This window comes from Urocitellus parryii, chromosome 9, assembly GCF_045843805.1.
Source record: "Urocitellus parryii isolate mUroPar1 chromosome 9, mUroPar1.hap1, whole genome shotgun sequence".
Classification (NCBI taxonomy): Eukaryota; Metazoa; Chordata; class Mammalia; order Rodentia; family Sciuridae; genus Urocitellus; species Urocitellus parryii.
The window spans coordinates 44,418,022-44,441,527 of NC_135539.1; the positions used below are offsets into that span (position 1 = coordinate 44,418,022).

A 23,506-nucleotide genomic window follows, 5' to 3' on the forward strand; every position below is an offset into this window, starting at 1 on the left:
CATTCTTTATCTTTGGGATTTTCCTGTTTTTCAGGTTTCTTACTCAAGTCTGTCCCTCCTTCATTAACACTTCATTAACATTTCTCTTTCTGTCACACTCTGTCCATCCATAAATACTGATTACACATTTGCTACATGTTCCTCTCTGAATTAAACTTTGAATGAAATACAGTTCAAATCTTTCAAACCTTTATCATTTATAAGGACTATTACATATAACATATAATAATCCAGTCAAATAAGGAAATAAACATTGTTAACCAAAAAATGCCAGTATGACAATGTTAGCCAGGGTCATTGGTGGCTGCAACTTTAAAAATTGTGTTTGATGTGGCATATCTACATGTTTGTTAACCTTTAGCAGCCTACGTTTTAAGCAAGAATCTTTCTTAAATTTAGGAAAAGCCCTTCCTTGAAAGAATCAAAATGATTCTATTAAAAATTATTGGAGAGTTCCCCAATGTCCTTCTGAGTGAATACCTTAGTTAAATATATGTATTTTACAGAATAAAAAGATGGAGTTAATAAATTCCATACAATAAAATTATATATATATATATATATATATATATATATATATGTAATAGTTTGACCTCAAGATGGAAAGTACTCTCAGTGTCCTTACAAAACCTAACCTACCGAAGCATAATTTACCAAGGAATAAAAATTTGCATGATACTGTAAAAGGATTGCAAAAATATTTGCATGCCATTTCCTCTAACTTTATTTCAATGACTTTTAAAATTATGAGAATGCAGGAAAAGCATCTTGAGAGAAGAGCATACATCATTTTTAATAACATTCCATATCATCAGTGTATTTTGTATTTAAGCTAGCATATTTTCTTTACTATTTTATAAGCAACTTTCTTCCATTTCTGTTGATTTGTGTCATAGTGCAATGTCCTCTGTGTATGGGACACATTCTCTTACACATATAGGTCCCCACAGGAAAATAATGTAGATTAATTGACCTGGAGCATTAATTGCTACACTTAAAGAACTCTCTAAACTATCAGAGAGGTGAGTTGCAATGTGACATTAACCATGGTGTTTTTATTTATTTATTTATTTATTTATTTATTTACTTACTTATTTCTGTTGTTTGCTTGTATTTCAAAATTGTTTTCTATTACCTGATTATTTTTCACTTGAAAAACAATATTACTGAAAGCTTTCATTAGCAATAAATTATCTCCATATTTAGCAATCTCCAAAAATAACAAAGCATTTCTTTAGATAGAATGATCTCTACATTTCTCTGAACTTTATATTAGAAAGGCAATAAATGAATAGCTTTCTTCACATGCCCCCTATGCTACTATTATATTGAAAATAATGAAGTAAATAAAATGCATCAACATTCAAAAGTGATTTGGTTGCATTTTGGGAAAAGAACTTAGACAAAATTGTGGATTTTAATGTTTATTGATATTAACACTGTCTCATCTGTCCTCTTTTGTTCCTTGTTACACAATAAGGGGCTTCATTGAGAACCTACACAAGACCTAACCAACTGAAAGTATGCTTTACAAAAGAATAAAATTTAAAAAAAATGTGAATAATAAATGATTGCAAAAATATTTCCACTGCAGTTTCTTCTTACTTCCTTTAAAATGCAGGTGTTGTGGTATACATGTTTCTATATTATTTTTTGAAAGCACAGATCTTTTAAAGATTTTATTCTCCTCTGAATCATTTCTAAATGCTTATGTGTTACAATATTCAAAGCCTACTAACCTGCTTCAAAGAAAAAGAAATCTGTTTGGTAAAGCAGATATATGCTCACAAAGTCACTATTTGAGAATCAGAAACACATTTCAGTTTTCAGAAAAGAGGAAAATTCATTTTAAGGAGCTAAAGTATTCTGCCTCTCACTCTATCTTTCTCAGAACCCCCAGAAATCAACACTGCAGCTGAGGAGATTTCATGTTAGAAAACTATCCTAATTACACACTGACAGAAGGACCTTGTAAAGGGATACAGAGCTGTCTGCTCTCTCACACATGCCACCACATGCTTGCTGAGGTTCTGCATTGTTTAAGAATACTGTGCAAGAGGCCTTTAATCATATTCTTGAAATACCATGTAGTTAAGATGAATGCAGATTCATGCACATACAGGTATTTCCTGATAGTTTTATGTATATTAGAAAATATAAAATCACTGTTGGCATCTTTGTTGATTAAATAAACATTCTGGTGAGTATTGTGATTGATCCAGGCCCCAAAATGTGAATTTAAAAAATGAATGGGGATGCTTTAACTGGGTAGGGTTGGTTTGGCAGGTGCTGTATTAATTTTCTTGCATGTAAAATGAAGTGCTGAGAAGAATCCAGTGACATAAAGAAATAGAATTCCTACATATCTTTATTCGATATGACACAATATAATCACAGAATGCACATAATTAAGTCTGTAGCTCAAAGCATATCTTTGAAGTAGCGATTCTGCTGATTATTTTTTATTTTATGTGATTGCTTACAGATTGGTTCTCTATTTGCTCCTAAAGAATATACTTAAACACTCAATCAATGAATAAGCTACAGTAGTTTGTTGTGGATTCAATAGTGGGGAATGGTGCATTGTACCAGGATAGTCACATATACCGATAGGGAGTGTCAGTGGTCAAAATGCTTCCATTGCCAGAAGGTAGTATGAAAATGGTCTAGAAATTCAATACAGCATTGACCCTACATTGTATACATGATCCACAGTCAGTTTCTCAAGCATACTTGAAGTTTTAAAAAGAGCCACTAAAAAAAGCCAGAAATTTTTTTAAATCAATTTTTAAATAAGATTTTTTGTTGTGTGAAATATTTTTTAATGTATTAGTTCAAATGAGTTAAACAGCAAAATCTAATCATGTTTGTTGGAGGTTAAATGCATTTAAAATTACTGTATTTAAAAACTAATTTCTAATATTTAAAGTTGCATAATATTTCTATTTGTGTATGTATAGTTAAATGCTCATCTACTTCACCCTCCTAAAATCTGATTAATGAACAACAAATAACCATCCATAAACACACACTTTGTGATGTCTGTCTTATTTCTATTACATTGTTTTTTTTTTCTTATTGTATTATTGGATTAAGAGCAAGTTAAGTGGCAAGATTTCTAAGTAAACAGCTTAAAGCCATTTAGCAAATGTCACACAAGTATGTTTGCTTTTTACTACATTATGAGAATAGCCAGTATATTTTCATCTAAACACATATCAACATTATACTTTTTAATTATTAGGTGGTTTTATTGGTTTAGTTATTCCAGATTGCTTGAAGATGACAAATTTGCTAGCCTAAAATTGGAATGAGATTAGAAATTAGATTTCCTACCAACAGAAAAAAATAACACAAAATGGCAATATAAAATTTTCTTGTCATCCTCATTCACAGAGTTTTTTTTATTCACAATTTTAATGCAATAAAAGATGTGCATTTAAATGGCACCTTATTAGATAAATTCTAGAACCTAATTTGCATGTTTTAGTTTTATAATTTTCAAAATTTTAAGGGTAGCTTCATTGGTATTTTAAAGACTACAAGTAAGTATACTTAAACATACTATAAATAACAATACTTGATGATAATGTGACTGTTACTTTTTTTTTCTGTATTGGTTGACATGCTTCCTTTTTAAAGATATAAGCTACTACTTTTGGGAAGTTGTATTAAATCTCATGATTTATTATTTAATAATTTATTAATACCTTCACAAAATCTGCATAATAAAATGCTGTCTATCTAACTATGTTCATGGGGCGAGCACACCTGCCCTGGTCGCTGTGCCGAGGTAGATGAAGATCTTTTACATACCTCTTTGTTGGTTTGGCTTTTTTAGAGTATGTGCTTAATTTCAGTACCACAGATGGTAAAAGTGTCATTTACGAAGACTATAAATAGTTGCGCACAGATAGGTGAGCCCGACTTATAACACATCCAGCTAACAGCCTTTTCCACAGTTTGAGTAATGTGAATGATAAAAAATTTTTTAAAAAAGAAACTTCTAGGAAATGTTGACCAAGTATTTTCTTGATCATGATCTTATTCTACATGAGCTAGCATTTGCATTTATGCCTCTCCTGGAGACTGATCCTTTATAAATGCATAATGTTTTCTTATCATTTGAAATTCTCTAATTGTTACTAGAAATGTGTAGTAGAAATAATCTAGTGAAATTTGCTGAAACTCCTCAGGATATAAATGTATGAACTATTTCTCCTTAAGAAATTGGGGTATAAAGGAGGTAAACACCATCAAGTATATTTTGATGAAATTCTAGCATTTTTGTGGATTGGAAATCTCTGTGGAATTGGGTACCTCCAGCAATTTTATCCTCAGTCTTTCCTTATTTTATCTCCAAGCAAAAAACTATTTTGGTTTGACACTTTTGATTCAGTTAAAAGCTGAGATTTCTATTGTTTTTTTTAGATCAGGTTAGCTAAATCGCTTTTTTATCTGAACACAGTATGTTCCTGCATCAAAATATTATTATAAATTCATGCTTTCGTATTCCTCATTTTTTATACAATTAACTCATCAACTCAGAAATACATATACATCCTTTAATATTGAATATATATCTTTCCTGCATCTGTTCTTTTGGACAATGGAATCCTATTTCAAAATGCACCCATACCCAGTGTTTTGCACATCTCCTTTAATTTTTCTCCAGGGGGAACATTTTAGTCTGATGTACTCAAGCCTGTAATGGGATTTCTTTGTGAAATGGAGGGAGTTAAAACAAGAAAAACTTATTGATTTAATAATTTGATGGTCTCCTTTTTTACTCACCTTTATAATTTTTCTTATTATAGCACATCAGATTCATTAAAAGTTGTGATTCAAAGATATAGTTCTTTTCCCACATGTTACTGGAAACAATGTAAATTCAATATTTCATTGTACATTGTGGCATCAAGTGTGAAATAACCTTTATCTTTAAGGTGTTGTCATTAGTTAAACTTTGCTCAGTTATTCAAGCAATTTAAACAATTAAAATATATCCCAAAATATCCATAAAATTTGACAATGTATAACTAAAGCAATACCCAAATAGTGTTAATGCACTATTAGAACTTAAAAAAACTCTTGAATCATTTTAAGTTTCTCCAGTATGCTGATCACAGAATTATATTAAAACATTTTTAATTTTAAGAGCACTTTTTACGTCACTTGTGATGATAGATAAGCTTTTTCAAGTTTCTTAATATTGGCCATAAAGCAAGTGTCAATGAGCTTGAACTGCATACAAATGACTTTTTCTCTCTTTCTACAGGATATTTCAAATCTATGGGCGCTAGAGGGTGCTCTTGGAACTGATACTAACTAGGAGAAAACTAAACTTGTTCTTTTAAATCAATATTATCAAGATCCAAAAGTGTTTCGAATGAAATACTATATTTTTATTAGTTTTTGACATTGTGCTCCGTGGTTGTCTTTTGTATAACTTCCAAAATAAATCACAAAAACAGTAATTCAAGAGGAGAGCTCCACACTAAACAATTATTGGTTATTGAAATCAAGATTCTCCTCCTCCTCTACCCTTTTCAGTACTTTCCCTCTCTTTCTTCTGGAGACATAGATTGGTGATACATTGTTGTTAATGGTAAGGAAAACGGGCTTGTCAAGCAATTAATGTTTTCATTGCAATTTAAAGGCACGCAGCCACAAAAGGTTGTTTCTTAAAACAAATGTGTCTAGAGCCTGTGGTCCACCTTTCCCCTAGTGTTTGTGAGACACTGTGAGCATGCTTGTATGCTTGCACCTGAGTATACACCATGCTTACGTTGAAAAATATTGTTTTATATGAAAATTGAAGAATTCTCTCCCTTCCCCTGACCGCCTGTGGTTATTTATAAAGGCGTCAGTGGTAGTTGCCTTTCTTAGACCTTCCCTGCAGGCATGATCAGACTCAAGCAGGCAGCTATTTCCCTTTAATTTTCCACAGCAAGCCAGTAATGCTTATGATTATTGTGAAGTCAGGAAAAGTTTAGTTTCATCAAGTGACAGGTAGTGATACAATTAGTTACTTAAGCACTTCTCATAAAATGTTCCACTGTAGAACCTAGTTTGTCCCATGCAGCTAAATATTAGCATCTCATCTGAAACAAGAGTAAAGTGGCCTCCTGGAAAGCACAGCTGACAGCTCTCAACATGAGCAGAATGATCGCTCTCAATTGTAATCGATTCTGTAAGTACTGAACACAAACCCCCAGGCAATTCAAGAAAATAGGATGATGAAGGACTGAAAACTAATATGTTACACATCTTCATTGATTAGACATTGATTAACTATTGCTTTTCGGAATGACAAACAGCTAGTGGTAAAGTAACTGAGGCTTGTGATATTTTTACAACTTAGACAGAGATGACTTCTTTATTCAGCTGATTATGAGCTAATGCTTAACCAGGAGGAAGCAACAGTTTGAGAATCCAGACTGGTGTTTGCTTTTTTTTTTGTTCTTCTTCTTCTTTTTTTAATAAATCCTCTCTGGCAGACTTCCTAGGTTTCTGGCATGTTTCTATTAGAGACAGATTTAACTAAATTTAAAAATGATCAGCCAACTTCCAAAATACGGAACATGTACCTGTGGCATAACTACACTTAAAGGGAAGATCATTTTATGGACTTGGCATTTACAAGCATATTGATCAGTGTTTATTGAAATTTTAAGTTAATTCTCTCTCCTCTTCAGTGCCATATTGGCAATTATAGACAATTTTAGAATGAACTGAGTAGGAGTCTGTGTCTGTGGCTTATGTAAGCATACTGTTTTAGAAATATGTGAAATATGAATCGTGGGAGGAAGGAAATGTATAATTTAATATTTGGTTCATATATAGTGGAATATTATGCACAATATCAGATTCATGTAGTGAAATCTTACAGAAGTATACTAAAATTTCTTAAATCTATTTCAAAACATCTCTAATAATAAGCCCAATGTAAAAATTCTACGTTGGATTTTCAGGTAATTTTTTCTCTACTGCAATGAAAAAAAGAAAAAAAAAGACAGTTACTGAAGTAAAGTGGATTATTACTACATAAAACCAAATAACAATGAGACCAGCATCCTTTTCATTCTAGAGTATTCTATGCATTTTGAAGATTTGTGGGAAACATTATTTATAAGCAGAAATAATTAATTTGTTCTGGCATTCTTCGTAATAATAGTCATGAAGACTTTTGATGTTCCAGAAAGCTTAATAATTTGCTTCTCCATTGAAATTTGATTGTAAATTAGCACTAATTAATGTTCACTTAAGTGTTACAGATGTGTGATATATCTAGTTAGTTACCAAATGAGTAACTGTAGAAAATTTGTTCTGTGAGATTATATGAATTAAGATTAATGATTAGAGTGTCATTTTTAAAAATAAGAGAAATTTATTATCATTTCCAGTGTTGCAAGTCAATTTTAACATGTACATATTTTAGGGAAAAAGAAATTAGTAACCTTATCATTTAAATTAATACCGAGGTGCCTTCAATACCAGTCTTATTAGTTATTGAATTATTAGAGACATAATTGTAAAATTTCATTGTCTTTTGCCCTCTAATGCAATCGTAACTCTAGGTTAATAAATCAAATCTGTTCTTTATGAACATTGACAGCTTTAACATAATAAATATATTAATATACTTTTCCCCAAATAATTTTTGTTTGTCTCACCTAAGATACTGGGCCTTTTTGTATGTCAAGGCTTTTAGTTAAAGATCTGTTGTTCACTTTGGGATTTTAACTATGGGGCAGAGAGAAATATGTGAAAATCATTTCCAAATTTCAAATTTTGACTATTGAAAAGCTAGTCTTTGTTTAAGAAATCTGGCTGCACTCTAAAGGAAACACGTGTTATGCTTTAATAGAGGAAGAATATCTAGTGAAAATATACAGGTCTGCAACATTTATGAAAGAAACTAAGCATAACCTTGACTCACTGAATTGCCCTTAATTTAAAGTACATCAGTGGACACATGCTAATTATAAGTTGCATCCTTAATATTATTTTTGAGGGCTGATAAAAGTTTCCCCTTTGCTTTATATGGTGCTCAGAACTTAGAAAAGGGAGTGTTGATTGGCTAGTGAAGCATGAAGAAAGAACAAATGGAAAACTGTCCAACATCCATATATCCCAGGGGAGCTGAAACTCCAGAAAGAAGTCTAATTGTGTGCTGTTTCCTTGTCCGTCTGTGTGCAGGTGAGAGCGCCACTGCAGGGGTCGGTGTGTAAATTGAAAAAGCAGAAGCCTGGCGTGTTACAGAAGCAACAATGATGTGATATTTCCACTTCAGCTACCTTTTGGGGAAATAAAAGCACCTCCTTTGGTGTTGGCTCAGTGTGCGTGTGTGCGTGTGTGCGTGTGTGTGTGTGTGTGTGTGTGTGCATGTGCGCGTGCTCATACACGTGCATGTGCATTTCTGTGGAGCTGAGCATGCTCCACTTTCTTCAAGCATATTTAATATCTTTACATTTTTAAATAAAAATGTAGCTGTCAATATTAAACTGATTTGGATGGACAGCAATAAAATGCAAACCTCACTTCAAATTAGAATTTTCAGTGAGGATTTCTAATGGAAAGTATTTGCTGAATATAAGAAATGTCAAATTACTAATTACTTAGTTCAATTTGACTTTTGTGCCTTTGGTCCTAAGTGGCAAGCATACAGCAACTCTTGCACTTTTATAACAATTAATGACACTAAAACTATTTAAACTGCCAACAGATGTGAGTAAGAAGACATGAATTGAAACTTACTTAATTTACATACTATCCCTATTTTATATCAAATAAATGGTGTTTAATTTTTATGCTACAATTAAATATTACTGGTACAGTGCAATTTTCACAGAACTTCAAAGGGCAAAATATAACTGTTCAAAAGCTGGTCAGTGTTAATGCTCCCTTTTCTCTTATCACAGCAGTATTTCTCTTTAGAAGATTCTTAGAGTATGAATTTCTATCTATATTATATCTGCAGTTATGCATCAGTGTTAATTGAATAGCTGCATTTCTGCTTTTTGTTTTTTTCTTTTTTATTGTCTATTCTGTTCATCTTTAATTTCCTAATGATCTATTCAGCATCCATATATTTTCTTCTTCCCTTCTTTCCATGAGGCTAATTCAGGTGTATAAAAGATTTTTTTATATGTTCAGCTCAATTTACTGTGTCTGCACTGATATCTTCTGATTATAGCATACAGAGAACTTAATTTGGCATTCCCAGTGCCATCATTTTTGGTTATTTTGATTTATTATATTATAAATATAATATATAAATAAAATATATTATATATTTTCAAATATAGAATTTTTAAAAATGTTTCCAGTTATAATCAGAAAGATTTTTGTTTTCTCTGTGGGTCAACAGAAGAATAGACTACTGCAGATGCATGTAGAGTAAAAAAATGAGAAAGCAAGTGATCCAATTATGTTTGTAATGATCAATTTCCCTATTAAGACTTTAAATATATTTATTCTTTTTTCAAAGCATGTAAAAAACCTGTTAATCTGTGAAAGAAAAATAAAAATTCTGATCAGTACTGAGGAAATTCACCTGGTACCTTGTGCTTACAGAGTAAGGAAATGTTTTTAGGTAACTAATCTAGCCATAAAACGAAACACAAAAGGATGTTATAGAAAAACAAAGTACAAAATACAAAACAAAATACAAAATACAATTAAAGACTTTCAAATCAATCCATATCTAAGCAAAGAATTGCATCAAAGATAAAAAGTTAAACTGGCTATTATTGTCCACTAGGAGTTTCTTTACCCCATAAGATTCTGCACGTGTCACTAGGAGTTCAGGCATGAGGAACTTCATTACTTTTCTCAGTGTTTTGAAGAAAACTGCGAACATCCCATTAATTTCAAATTAAATGTATTTTCCTTATACTTATTACTAGCTGTTTAAGATGGCATGTGTTTTGTCCTATTGCTACTTAGAGTTAATTGTAATTGGGTGAACAGAAATATTTTTATTCAACTGCCCAGTAAGCAAAAGGGAAAATGCAAATATGTCTTGTTTTATCATATGAAAGCAGGCATGAGGCAATTGAGTGACCCTAAGACTTAAGAAGAAACAGATTACTAGTGCTTTCTCCAGGGCTTTTACTTGATTTTTGCATTTTGTTCCCCCCTCACATCTGAGCAATTAAACTGTTGTTTAGAAACAACATAGAAAACTAGATCCAAATAAGCAAGGGTAGTTTTTGGACAAACCTCTGTTGTTTCACCATAGCTGTAGTTTTCTTTTCTCATGAGCTCTGTGAACTTTAAGGGATAGAAATATAAACAGAGCGTGTACTAGATAATAGAGGAAAAAAGAAAAGCTTAGGCATGGGGTAGGAGGCCTGGGCAGGGACAGGAAAGAAAGACTTTCACAAATCACAAGAAAAATGGCACTGGAATTGTTTCTAAAAAAAAGATAACGTGGAAAAGATGCAGTAGCAGCGATGGACTTAGCAAGTATATTTAGAGCAAGAATGATAGGAAGAAAGAAGTGGCCTAATTAGAAGAGAGGGAAAGAAAAAGAAAGGGAGGGGGACAGGGACACTGATAGATGGAGAGGGAGAAGGAGAGGCAGAAAAAGAGGGAGAGGGAGCAGGAGAAAGTGCCAAGGAAATGTCAGGGAAGAAAATAAAACAAAAATCAGAAAGAAAAGGACCTAGGGAAATTAGCAAAACACCACTTGAATCTAAGGATACATCTTTACTAGAGTCACAGTGCACCATGAGAACAGGATCTTTTGGATGATTTAAAAATCCAAGGAATGAATAATTTCCTTCCTGTTTTCTATCGTTATCATTAAGACATAAACAACAGAGAGTGTCACTTTGTTAATCTAGATTAATTTTTTTTTTCTTTTTGGTGGTTATATAAGGAATTGAAAGGTGTATACTATCTTCAGGAAATACATAAAAATGCCACAGACCTACTTGCATAAGATTTGTTTTGTGTATTTTGTCTGACCTGTATTTTGTACTCAATGAAAATTTGAGGTTTTTAGGCTCTAATAATTTCAAACACAATCACTTTTTATATAGGCAAGCATGTTAAATTACTCCAAAGGTTTTGAAAGAATTGTGGGGCATATATTTTCTTAGTTTGGGTTTTTTATTTTTTAAACTTAATTTTTAAATTTGTTTTAGTCAGTTACACATGACGATAGAATGCATTTATGCACTTTGATATATCATACATAGTTGGATATAACTTCTCATTTTTCTGAGTGTACATGTTGCAGAATTATATTGGTCGTGTAGTCACATATACACATACAGTAACAATGTCTGTTTATTTCTACTATCTTTCCTATCCCCACATTCCCTCCCCTCTTCTATCATTGCCCTCTACCTAATCTAAGGTAATGGTATTCTTCTCTAATACCCCCCCTCACCTTACTGTGAATTAGCATCCACATATTATAGAAAACATTTGGCTTTTAGTTTTGTGGGATTGGCTTGTTTCACATGATATTCTCCAACTCTATTCATTTACTGACAAATGCAACATATACATGTATAGGGTTGGTATGTAGCTTAGTGGTAGTGTATTTGTCTAGTATATGTGAGCTCTAGGTTCAATCTCTAGCACTGGAAAAAAATACACACACATACACATTACATACTACACAGGCTTAATGAAGTAAACTTTGTTGAATTCCACTTTCTTTATGAAAACTTTATTTAGATAATTATGCTCCCTATTTTGTTGGTTACATTTCTGCTAAGGAATCAGAGGTTGATTCTGGTCATAAATGTCTTCTTTCTTGACATACAGAAGTATTGGAAGACTGTTGTCGTTATTTCCTTCCTTCTTCCTTCTTTCTGGATGTACAAGGGACTCTAAAATGACTGGCATAGGTTTAGTTGGATTGATTGCCCATTGAATAGATTAAATAAATATCTATTGACAACTAAAAAATTATTTTAAAAAGTTAAGTGCTTATTATAGCTATTAAATATCATAGTAAAAAGTTGTCCATCCTGAGGCAACTTTTTAACTTACATCTATTTCTTTAATTTCTATTAGGGGCTGAAGCTACCATAGAAAAGTTAAGATACCTAACAAATGGTTAGCAGTTTTGTTTATGGACAGTCTGATATCTACCTTCTACAGATTGATTTTCCTTTACTTTGATTTTATGTAGACCCAAAACAGAGGAGGAAAATCTGAGAGACATCGTGTATATGACTCAGGCAATCACTGAGGATACCTTGTATTAAAATGTGTTTTCTGCTCCAATTCCACATGTCCTTACAAAGTTATTGTGTCCAATTTAAATTTTCTCTACTAATTTCCTCAAATAATTGTCTATATTCTTGGGAGATTTGGATTTACTGCATGATAATGTATATAGTTATCAGGTTCAAAATTTTTATTTCCATTCCCTTCATAATATGAAGTTAAAAAAATAGGTTGCTATTGTGATAGAAATATCTTAGTAGAAAAATGTATGAATATAATAAGCAAAGCAAATGGAATTTGAAATCATAAGACATATACTTTTATGGAATATTTTCACAGTTTCTAAAATTTCCTGAACTTCAGAAATTAGTCCTCAGAGAAAACTTATTGTGTTAGCAACTTATAGTTATGGCTTTCTTTGATTTTTGCAGTTTTAGCTAATAATTACTGAAATATAGGTAGTAACTTGTTTTATTTTACATTAGAAGAAATAAGTCATTGTAGTTTTGCATAATAAAAAGCAGAAAGTAACTAGCCAATAAATTAAGTGCACTATTTTGGCATTAAATGATTTTAAGTTATGTCAGATTCCTTTAAAATCAAGAATAGAATGATCTTCTGACAGAGGGAATTTATATTTGAAGGCATCCTATTGGAGATGAGTAGAAAGTGAGAGAGATTGATGGAAAAATATATTAGTGGAGTACTGTGATTCAAGGACAGATTATTATATTAATTCTAGGAGTCTAGACTGAGCTTTTGGGTAACTAGCAAATTGAAAAAAAATTAGTTAAAATATATAGTATATTTTCTTTATTTAGTTTAAGAAAAATAAAATGGAACTTTTCTTTCTTAAATAAGTTGAGGGAAATCTTGGGGGGAAAATAAAAAACCTTACCCATCCATCAATTAAGGGTTAAAATGAGGAAAAAAATTCTACTTTGAAATTTTCCCTGACATTCTATATGATCTTGGAGAAGACATTTAATCCTTTGCATGCTAGAATACACAGCATAGAATGAAGACAGCAGCGTCTACATTTGACAATTTTTTAAGGACAAAGTTGAGAAAAATAACCACTTTGTAAAATATGTTGTATGATAAAGTATCATAAAATAATAATTTTTATGTTTTAAGTGTCACTAAGGTATTTCAAAATAGAATTAAAACTCTTAAAGCATTAACACTATTATGATTGAATGCACTTTTTTAAAGTATTACACTCAGTATTTAAATGATGCTTCTAAATCTGATCATTTAAGTCATTTTAAAATTACATAGAAAGATCAAAAGCATTTCAATTTTGAAAAGAGGGAAGAAAAGAAGAAAAAAATGGGGAATAAGAACTAAAAGACAATAGTAATAAACATTTTAGAAATTCAAAATATTATTTGAAAGCTAAACTTAATAATGTAAAAAGTAACATGTGACATGAAAATAGATTGAGACCTTTAAATTTAAAATATAGTATGCCTGGCACGGTAGCACATGCTGTATTCCCAGTGGCTCAGGAAGCTGAGACAGGAGAATCTGGAATTCAAAGCCAGCCTCAGCAATGGCGAGGTGCTAAGCAACTCAGTGAGACCCTGACTCTAAATAAAATACAAAATAGGGATACGGGTGTGTCTCAGTGGTTGAGTGCACCTGAGTTCAATCCCTGGTACCTAAATAAATAAATAAACAAACAAATAAATAAACTATATTTTGACTATAAAGTCATTTAGACTATTTGAGCAAATGTATTCAGTATAGATTTACATTTAACTTTGTGTTTAATCCTTAAGTTGGATCCAAATTGTACTAAATCAGGATAGTATAGAATGCTAAAAACCTCAGAGTACCATTAATTTAAAAACAGAAAAATTGGAGAATGAGGTACTAGAATTCTACAGATTCTGCAGGAGGGCTTTCCCAGTATAATTCCCTTTGTGATCTGAGAGTCTTTTACCCAGATCCCTGAGCACTGGCCATTCAAGCTCCCCTTATACTCCACTCTGATGGGAGGCTCAGTATCTCATAAGGCAGTGTTTGGGGCACAGTATTTCAAAACTATTTTGCATAGTTGGATAATGAATATCTACTATTGTCAATTTTGCCATATTCTAAAGCTCTTGGAAAGTTTCTTCACTCTATCTTTTTTTAAATAATAAGTTTAACTACATTTGAATGATTGTTATGTACTGTGAATACAGGGATTTGGAAGGCAGCATATTATGAACATGGATCTTAGCATGTAAAACCACATAGCTAATTAAGAGACAGATTAAGACCAATAATTACAATATAGCATACTAAGGGCAACAACTAGAGTCTGAACTTATTACAGAGCCATGCTAAAAGAGGATTCAGTCCACTTAATAACCTGAGAGATTTCATTGAGCAATTGAAACCTATGATGAGTAATGAGAAGAAAGGGACTGTAGGTCAGAAAAAAAATGCATATACAGAGTCACTGAGTGCAAATAAGCTGTGTGTGGAAAACTACAAGAGAAGTCAAATAAAGTTTTCTCCTTTATTTTTGTGATAGGTTTTTGAAAACAGCTTTATTGTGGTATTTTTTATATACGAAAATAAACATATTTAATGTGTATCATGTGATGAGTTTGAACTGAGCACCTCAATCAAGGCAATAAATATCACATCCCAAATTGTCCACGTGCTATACCTTCTTGTGCTCATATGTGGCAAGAATATTTAATATAAGATCTACCCCCTTAAAAATTTAAGTGCATTACCCAGTATTAACTTACAGTGTCATGTTGTACAGCAGATCTGTAGACCTTATTCATCTTACATAACTGAAACTGTATATCCATTGAATAGCACCTCCCCATTCCCTCTACCCCCCAACCCCAGCAACCACCATTCTATTCTCTGCTTCTATAAGTCACATTTGTGGATTCTTGTGGTATTCTCCTGTGACTAAATTATTTCACTTAGAATATTCTTATCCAAGTTCACCCATGATTTTTGCATCTAAATGTAATCCATCCCTGTTTGTTGAACTCCTCATTGAATGAGTGACTATTGTAAATGAGTGTTGAGTGCCATTTCCATGTCCCAGTTGCTATTCTAAGTACTGAGCACAGACCAATGAATTAATCTTCTCTTATTAGGCTCACATTCTAGTGGGGGCAATAAGCAGAGTAAATAAATGAGATTTGGAATGTAAAAAAATAAATTTTAGGGAATGTAATGAGAGATAGCAGTGTGAGGGAAAGAAAAGGTGTTAGAATTTTAGATATGATGGCCAGGTATGGATACCATGTAAAGGAAACAGTATAGTGCTAATTGACTTTTTGGGGGGTTGATCATTCCTGGATAAGTCTTGAGGGCAAAACCTCCCTGGATTGTTCAAGAAGCAAGTCAGGGTTAGTGTAGATGAAGTGATATAAAAAAGGAGATTAGGATGGGATCAGAGGAAAAAGAATGACTTTATACATCACTGCAAAAGATGTGAGCTCTTACCATGGGGAGAAGTTAAGTAGAGGATTGACATAATGTGACTTACATTAAAACAGGATTATTTTGGATGTTCTTTTGAAAATAAACAAAAGTTGACCAAGAGCCAAAAGAAGGACCAGGTTCGCTGGGGATAGGAAGAGGAGTTTGAGATTTCGGTGGCTTGGATTGGGATGTAACAGTGCAAGTAGTAAAGATCAGCTATCTTTTCTATATTTTCAAGGAAAAATAGGAAGCATCAGCTGAAGGATAGAATGCACAATGTGAGAGAAGTCATGGATGACTTAAGAGTTTCTAAATGGAGAAGTCTTCTAAATGGAGAAGACTACAATAGAAGCAAGGCAAGCAGGAGCTATCAGCAGTTTCTAAGTTTGAGAGATCAAGTGAATATTCAGGAAAAGCATGTTGACACATGAGTCTAGAGTTCTGGCAAGAAATATGAGCCAGAAAGATAAATAGCTTTGGGAGTCAGCAGCATATAGTTGATGCTATTAAAAAATCATAAAACTAGATAAATGATCAAGAGAATGAATGAAGATATAAATAAAAAGAAATATCATGACTGATCTCTGGGTCACTTCAGCATTTAGAAGTTAGAGAAGAGGTGAAACTGGCCAAGAAGTCTAGGAAAGACTGGACATAGAGAGCAGTGGAAATGTGGTGAAATGGTTTCCTGAAAGCCCCAAGAATAATGGGGTCAAAATGGACAGGGTACCCAAAAGATGCAAGTGCTGCCACTAGACCAAGATGAGAAGTGATGATTGTCATCAGGGTTAACAACAGGAAAGTCATTGTTGGTTCCTATGGTTTGAATGTTTGTGTCCCCTAGTAATTGTTAGGATGGCATTCTAACTCCCAAGACGGTGGTATTAAGAAGTTGAGCTTTATAGAAGTCACTAGTCACCACAGCAGAGCCCACATAATGATACACTATAAACCTTAGGGAGCTAGCTCAACCCTCTCCATTATGTGACAATACAGCAGGAAGGCACTTTTTCATAAAGCAGAAAGTAGGCCCTTAGCAGACATTGAATCCGCTGTGATGCTGATCTTGGATTTCTCAGCCTGTAGAACTGTAAGAATTGAATTTCCATTCTTTATAAGATACACAGCCTATGATATTTTGTCACAGCAGCTCTATGGACTAAGAAAGTGATCTTGGTAAGAGGAGGTTGGTAGAGTGACTGGAAGGAAGACACCTAGTTACAATGAGTTACAGAGATAATGGAAGAAGAAAACTGGGAGCAATGAATTTAAATAGGGTTTTACTTTTTCCTTGTGAGATTTGGTATAAAAGAAAGGAGAGAGATGAGGATGTTAATGAGAGGAAAATGAGCCCATATTTTTAAGATAGGAGAAATTTATGTAAATAAAAATGATTCAATTAAAAAGAAAGAAAGAAAAAACACTCAGGAGGGAGAAGGGGAAATTACTTGTGCAACATTCTTGAGTAGGCAACAGGGGACAGGCTAAAGTAAACATATACGTTGAGGGGTTGGCCAAGTTAGAAATAAATTCTTCATCTTTTCTCAAATTCATATGTGTCTTGAGAGGAAAGTATCATATTTCTCTTTTGTTCTGGACTATTCTTTCAAGGATGTTTGCACAGCAAGTTAAATAGGTTTTCTTACTGTTCAGTATAATAAAGATAATGTCTCCCTATGGGTACAGGTCAAGAGAAGTTGTTCACATCCCATTATAAAAATTCAGGTTCCCTAAACTCAAAATTCCTTTTCTGTAATGCAACCCATTGCATATACAGATGTTGCTTATTCTCAATACAAAGCCTTGTGGAAATCAGGGCCAAGGGAACTATATTAGTCAGGGTATAAAAAAAACCAGAATTGATAGATTTATTTATTTATTATAACAAATTGGTTCACACAATGATGGAGGCCGAATAGTACAAGATCTGCAGTTGACAAGTTAGAGACCTAAGAAAGTTGATGGTGTAGTTGTAGTTCCAGATTGAAGATAGTAAATTGGGAAAAAAGAGAATTCTTTTTGACTCAGACTTTTATTCTATTCAGGCATTCAACAGATTGGGCAAGACTCACCTACATTGGGGAGGGCAATCTGCTTTCATCAGTCTGCAATTGAAATTACCATATTTATCAGAAAACCAGAAACACCCAAAAATAATTTTAGACAAACATGTGGGGCCCCGATGGCCTGATTAGGATGACACATCACAAGAAAATGTATGTATAGTAGGTGCTTTATTTTCTTTTTTTAAATAATATGTGTTATTTTTAGTTATAGATGATAGTAGAATGTATTTTGACATATATACATGGGGTATAAGTTCCCATTTTTGTGATTGTATACGATGTGGAGTTATACTGGTCATGTAATCATTATGAACATAGAAATGTTATGTCCAATTTATTCTACTCTCTCTTTTATTCCCATTCCCCTTCTCACCACTCCCTCCCCCCCCCATCCAATCTGGTGAACCTCCATTCCTGCCCCTGCCTCCTGATGCTATTGTGAGTTAGTATCTGCATATCAGAGAGAACATTAGGCCTTTGGTTTTTGGGGGGATTGGCTTATTTCACTTAGCATGATAGTCTCCAGTTCCATTTATTTACTAGCAAATGCTATCATTTCATCCTTCTTTATGGCTAAGAAATATAACATTCTGTATGTGTGCTATGTTTTTTCTTTATCCATTTATCTATTGAAAGGCACCTAGATTGGTTCCGAAGTTAGCTATTGTGAGTTGAGCTGCTAACAACATTGATGTGACCACATTGCTATAGTATGCTGATTTTAACTCTTTTGCATAAATGTGGATGAGTGGGAAAACTGGGTCATATAGTGGTTCCATTCCAAGTTTTCTAAGGAATCTCCATACTGCTTTCCAGAGTGCTTTCACCAATTTGAGGTCCTACCAGCAATGTATGAATGAGGTACTGAAATTTCTAAGAGTACTAAACTGTGCTTTGTATAAAAACAAAGACTCTCATGGCTTTTGGTAAGCTAACATTTCAGGCTCAAAGTAAAATAAATAATTGAACTTAAATATATTAAAATTAAAACAATCAATTTAATAAAAAATAATAAAATAATTATAATAAATAAATAAACTTCATAATTCTTGACAGGTAACATCTAGGATCTGGGCAATTTTCTATGTTAACAGAAGGGTAAGTAGGATTAGTGATCATAGATGTGAATAGTTGTGATAACTCCAGTTATCTCAATTCAATTGGAGGCAAATTTATTAAAACATAGCAAGGATGGAAGAAAACCTATTGATGACTGGAAAGGACAAAACTATCTAAAACTCTTATTAAAGAGAGTGAGAATGTGAACAAACAAGAATTTGTACAAATATTGTGATCTTTTGTGGTACTAAAGAATATGTGTTCATGAATTTAAAGTGATACTGGATATGTGATTGAGACTAGCTCAGTGGTAGCCTTGTTAAGATTCAATCATAGATGTAGGTGTAGAGGGTGGAAGTTCAGTGGAGAAAGCTGGCAAGAGTCAAAGGAGCTAAGGACCTAGTAAGAGTGATTGTAATGATTGAGCTGTGAAATGTAAACTGGCTAAATAGGGTAGTGAAGGCATCACTTGGGGGTCAGTGAAGGGTGGTAGAATCAATGGATTGTAGACCTCACTCTCAGGGTAATAGAAGAATTTGGGCTGTAATCTAGAGGAAATGAGCCGGAAAGATTATTCTGGTTATCTATCATACAAGCTATTCTTCCTGGCATGTGTCATCTAAAGTTTGCTATTTTTTCACATCTTGATTTTTTGAGTGTCTTGCTCAAAACAATATGGTAATATTTAATCTATTTTCTAAATATAAGAATGATATTGAAAAGATAAATGAAGTCAGTTGTGTGATTTTTTTTTAGAAAAGTCAGGTTGGTTTCTAATTACATTCTTTGTATCATGTTCATATTGCTTTTCAAATGTCCCTAAAACATCTCTTTTATCAAGTTCCTGGTTATTGATATTAGTTTCCTTGAACTAGTATTTAGAAAATGTTTTTGATGTGCCTCTCATAAAGTAAATATTTTCATGAATTTGAATACTAATATTATTGATATTAGTTTCCTTGAACTAGTATTTAGAAAATGTTTTTGATGTGCCTTTCATAAAGTAAATGTTTTCATGAATTTGAATACTAATATTATTGATATTAGTTTCCTTGAACTAGTATTTAGAAAATGTTTTTGATGTGCCTGTCATAAAGTAAATATTTTCATGAATTTGAATACTAATATTATTGATATTAGTTTCCTTGAACTAGTATTTAGAAAATGTTTTTGATGTGCCTCTCATAAAGTAAATATTTTCATGAATTTGTATACTAACGTTTTAACTATATGTTATCGTATGCATCTAGAATATCCCCCAAAGGAAAGATTGATCCCCAATGCAGAAGTGTTCAGAGGTGGGGCCTTTGAAAAAGTTATTAGATCATGAGGCCTCTAACCTCACAAAAGGCTTAACCCATTGATGAAATTATAATTTGGCATTATTGGAAATTGACAATGTAAACTGCAGGAAGTGGGGCCTGGTTGGAGGAAGTAAGCCAGAAGACACATGTCCTAGAAGGACATCTTTTTTGTTTGTTTGTTTTTTTAAGGTAACATTTATTTGTTTGTTTGTTTGTTTTTCTCATGCAATGCTAAAGATCAAACCCAGTGCTTCACACATGCTAGGCAAGAGCTTCCAGGCTTCTCTGAGGTAAGCAGCACTGATACACCCTTTTGCCTTGATGTTTTGCCTTACCTCAAACTCAGAGCAATGATACCAAGAGACTGTGGACTGAAATTTCTGATATTGTGAGACAAAATAAATCATTCCTTCACTGAGTTGATTTTATCAGGTATTTTGTCACAGCAATGAAAAGCTAACACAATATGTAAATTATGGCCTGTATTAAAATATAAACATAATAAAATATATGATATCTAATTATAAAACTTTGCCAATTATAGAAATAGAAAAAGAATGAGGAAAAGGTGAATGTAATATTAATTATTTTCTCTTTTGAAAATAATTTTCAAAATTTCCCATTAGTAGAAAACTTTCTCATTAGATTTTAATAATTATATTTTAGTCAATTTTTTTTCATTTATGTAAAAATTTATTTCCCCAAAATGTAGAAAAAGTGATACTATTACATATGATACAGTCACAAGAATCTAAAGAAAAGTGTGGATTTTATTCAGCTGCACAATTTGCTAGTGTATCTCCTGGGTAGTGTGATGCTTAATAAATAGGAGTGAGGGGCAGGGGATTTGGATAAGCTGGAAGCAGGGTGAATTTAGTCAGAATTGTAAACTCAAGTTGGTCCCCACACTGTTGGGGAAATGTGGAATGTTTCAGCTCTGAGATGTTGACCGAGAAAGCAAAAATACAACAAAGCCAAAATGTGCAACCCCTGCCTAAAAGTTCTCCATATCCAGTTTCATCAGGAGTTTCTTGGTCTTTTATTAACTTGGTCCCAAAGAAGGAATTCAAATCTTGGATAATTTGCTATTCCCTGATGGATGGAGATGACATCAGGCCAATTACTTTTCTATATCTACTTTGCTGCCAGAGATACCCCTTCTGCCCAACATGTTTGTTGACAGAAAAAAAAACAACAACTCTTCTGTGTAATTTATGGATGGCTAGCAGTCTTTTTGATATGGCTGACCCTAATAGGACTGTACTGCACAGTATTCCTGCTCAGGTATGGCCCCAAGAGGCGACAAGCTTGGGTCATTATTAGAATAAGTAAGACACTTGCTCATCAGAGGACAACTTTAGAATGAAAGAAAAATGTAGAACATAGCATCAAGGATTATTCAAGCAATACTGGGTAAATATTGTGACTATTTCCCAAGCACTGTCAAGCTGACTGCTCCAAGGATATGTATTCTGCACAGTGGAGTGTGGAGAAGGGTGGGACGACTAGGTTTATCTATGGTTCATGGTTTCCCACGCTGGCTCTTTTTTTTTTTTTTTTTTTTTTTGCTCTGGATGGGAAATCCCCACCCATTTTATTGTGATGGCCCCTAGCCTCCTGTAACTTGGCCAACAGTGACCCAGAACCGTTACACCCGTTAGCATCTTAAATTAACCCATGACTAATCGGAGCCTATCTTGAAAGTGTGGGGTTGACTATATTCCCAGGAACCAAAAGCCCTCCATCTGAAGGGAGTATGCTCAGTATGAAACGCCCTGCCTACCTTAGTAATAAATGCAACTTAAGGATAAAAGTAGAGCTGAGAAAGCTGGTGCCATTTGGAAATTTAAAAAAAAGGGGGGGGGGGTGAGGAATTAGATTTAACTGGTGCCCAAAGCTTCTTTGATACAAAATATTTGGTCACATAATCATAATTTGCTTGAAATCCCAGCAAAGCGAAGATGCAATAACAAAAGAAACTTCTTACAAAAGAAGAGAAAGACTTGGAGCTCTAGGTTTTCTGTTGGAACAAGACTCTTCCGGTTCTGGTTATATACAGTTAAGTTCATTTAGTGTCTGATCCAGTGTCTGATGTAGGCCCATGTTCTCTTCTTTGGCCTGGGCAAGTTTTTCTTCCAGGTCGTCGATCGTCTTTTCCAGTTTGGCCACTGTTCTCTCTGCAAATTCAGCGCGGGTCTCGGCCTCCTTCAGCTTGTCAGACAGAAGTTTAATTTCTTCTTCATATTTATCCTCCTTTTCAGATGCAGCCTCGAGCGATTTCAGATTGTTAGTGACATTCTTGAGTTCTTCTTCCAGGTCCCCACATTTTAGTTCAGACACCTCCGCACACTCCTCTGCCCTCTCCAGCTCTCCCTCCAGGATGACCAGCTTCCGAGCCACCTCCTCGAAATTGCGGTCGGCCTCCTAGGCGATGTGCTTGGCCTCTTTGTGCTGCATCTCCTGAATCTCCATCTTCTCCTCGTCCTTCATGGCGCGGTTTTCTATCATCTTCATTCCCCTCTCGCTCTCATCCACAGCCTTTTCTGCCTCCTCCAACTTCTGCAGGGCGGTGGCCAGCCGTTCCTGGGCCCTGTCCAGCTTCTCCTCCACCAGCTGGATGCGTCGGTTGAGAGCTGCCACATCACCTTCGGCTTTTTCGTGCCGCTCGCGCTCGCCGTCCAGCTCCTGCTGCAGGCCCTGAGCACGGTCCTCCGCCTCATCCGCCTGCTGCGGCAGGGCCTGGATCTTGCGTTTCACCGCCTCCAGGGAGTTGAGGCCAGCCACGGCGCGGAGGCGCAGGGGCGCACGGGGGGATCAGCTGGGCTCCGCTTGGCTCCTGAGAGAGCTACAGCAGCCGCGCCGGCCCCGCAGCCTTTGCCTGCGCCGGGCCGCCCCCGCCTCTCCCAGCCCCCAGGCCCCGATGCAGTCGAGGAGATGAGGTCACCGGGGCCATCCGCCGACATCAGCACCGCTGGGGGAGAGCCTGATGTCGGCACCGCTGGCCGCAGCTGCAGGAAAGTGCCCCTTTTCGGGACTTATTTGGAGAAAGCACCCTTTAGGCAATATCAATACTATTAATGAACATGACTATATTAGACCTCATGGAAGTATTATTGATTTTAACTCATAAGTGTCTGATAAAAAATAAAGAAGAATCAAGATCTTGGCACTATCAGTTTCTAACTATTTAGTTATACTTATATTAAGACAATTGCCTGCCGTTTGTGGACTACTTTGTAAAAATCTTTTAAGATTTCTTCCTCATTTTTGGTGTGTGTTTTATTAAAACTAGACAATGTGATCTGTGGAGATACTTAACTAGTGTGCTTAACTTACAACAGTTCAAACTGGAGCAAGGTCACCTGTCTTATTGAACTCCCACAGTTTCATCAGGTTATCTCAAGAAGCTATACAGCACATATGAGGTCTTGCATT

At 34.3% G+C, this 23,506-nt stretch overlaps 1 pseudogene; it reads right to left on the reverse strand.

Annotated features, from left to right (window-relative positions):
* Positions 1 to 21,908: 21,908 nt before the first annotated feature.
* Positions 21,909 to 22,722, reverse strand: LOC144256856 (tropomyosin alpha-4 chain pseudogene; annotated as a pseudogene).
* Between the last annotated feature and the right edge of the window lie 784 nt (positions 22,723 to 23,506).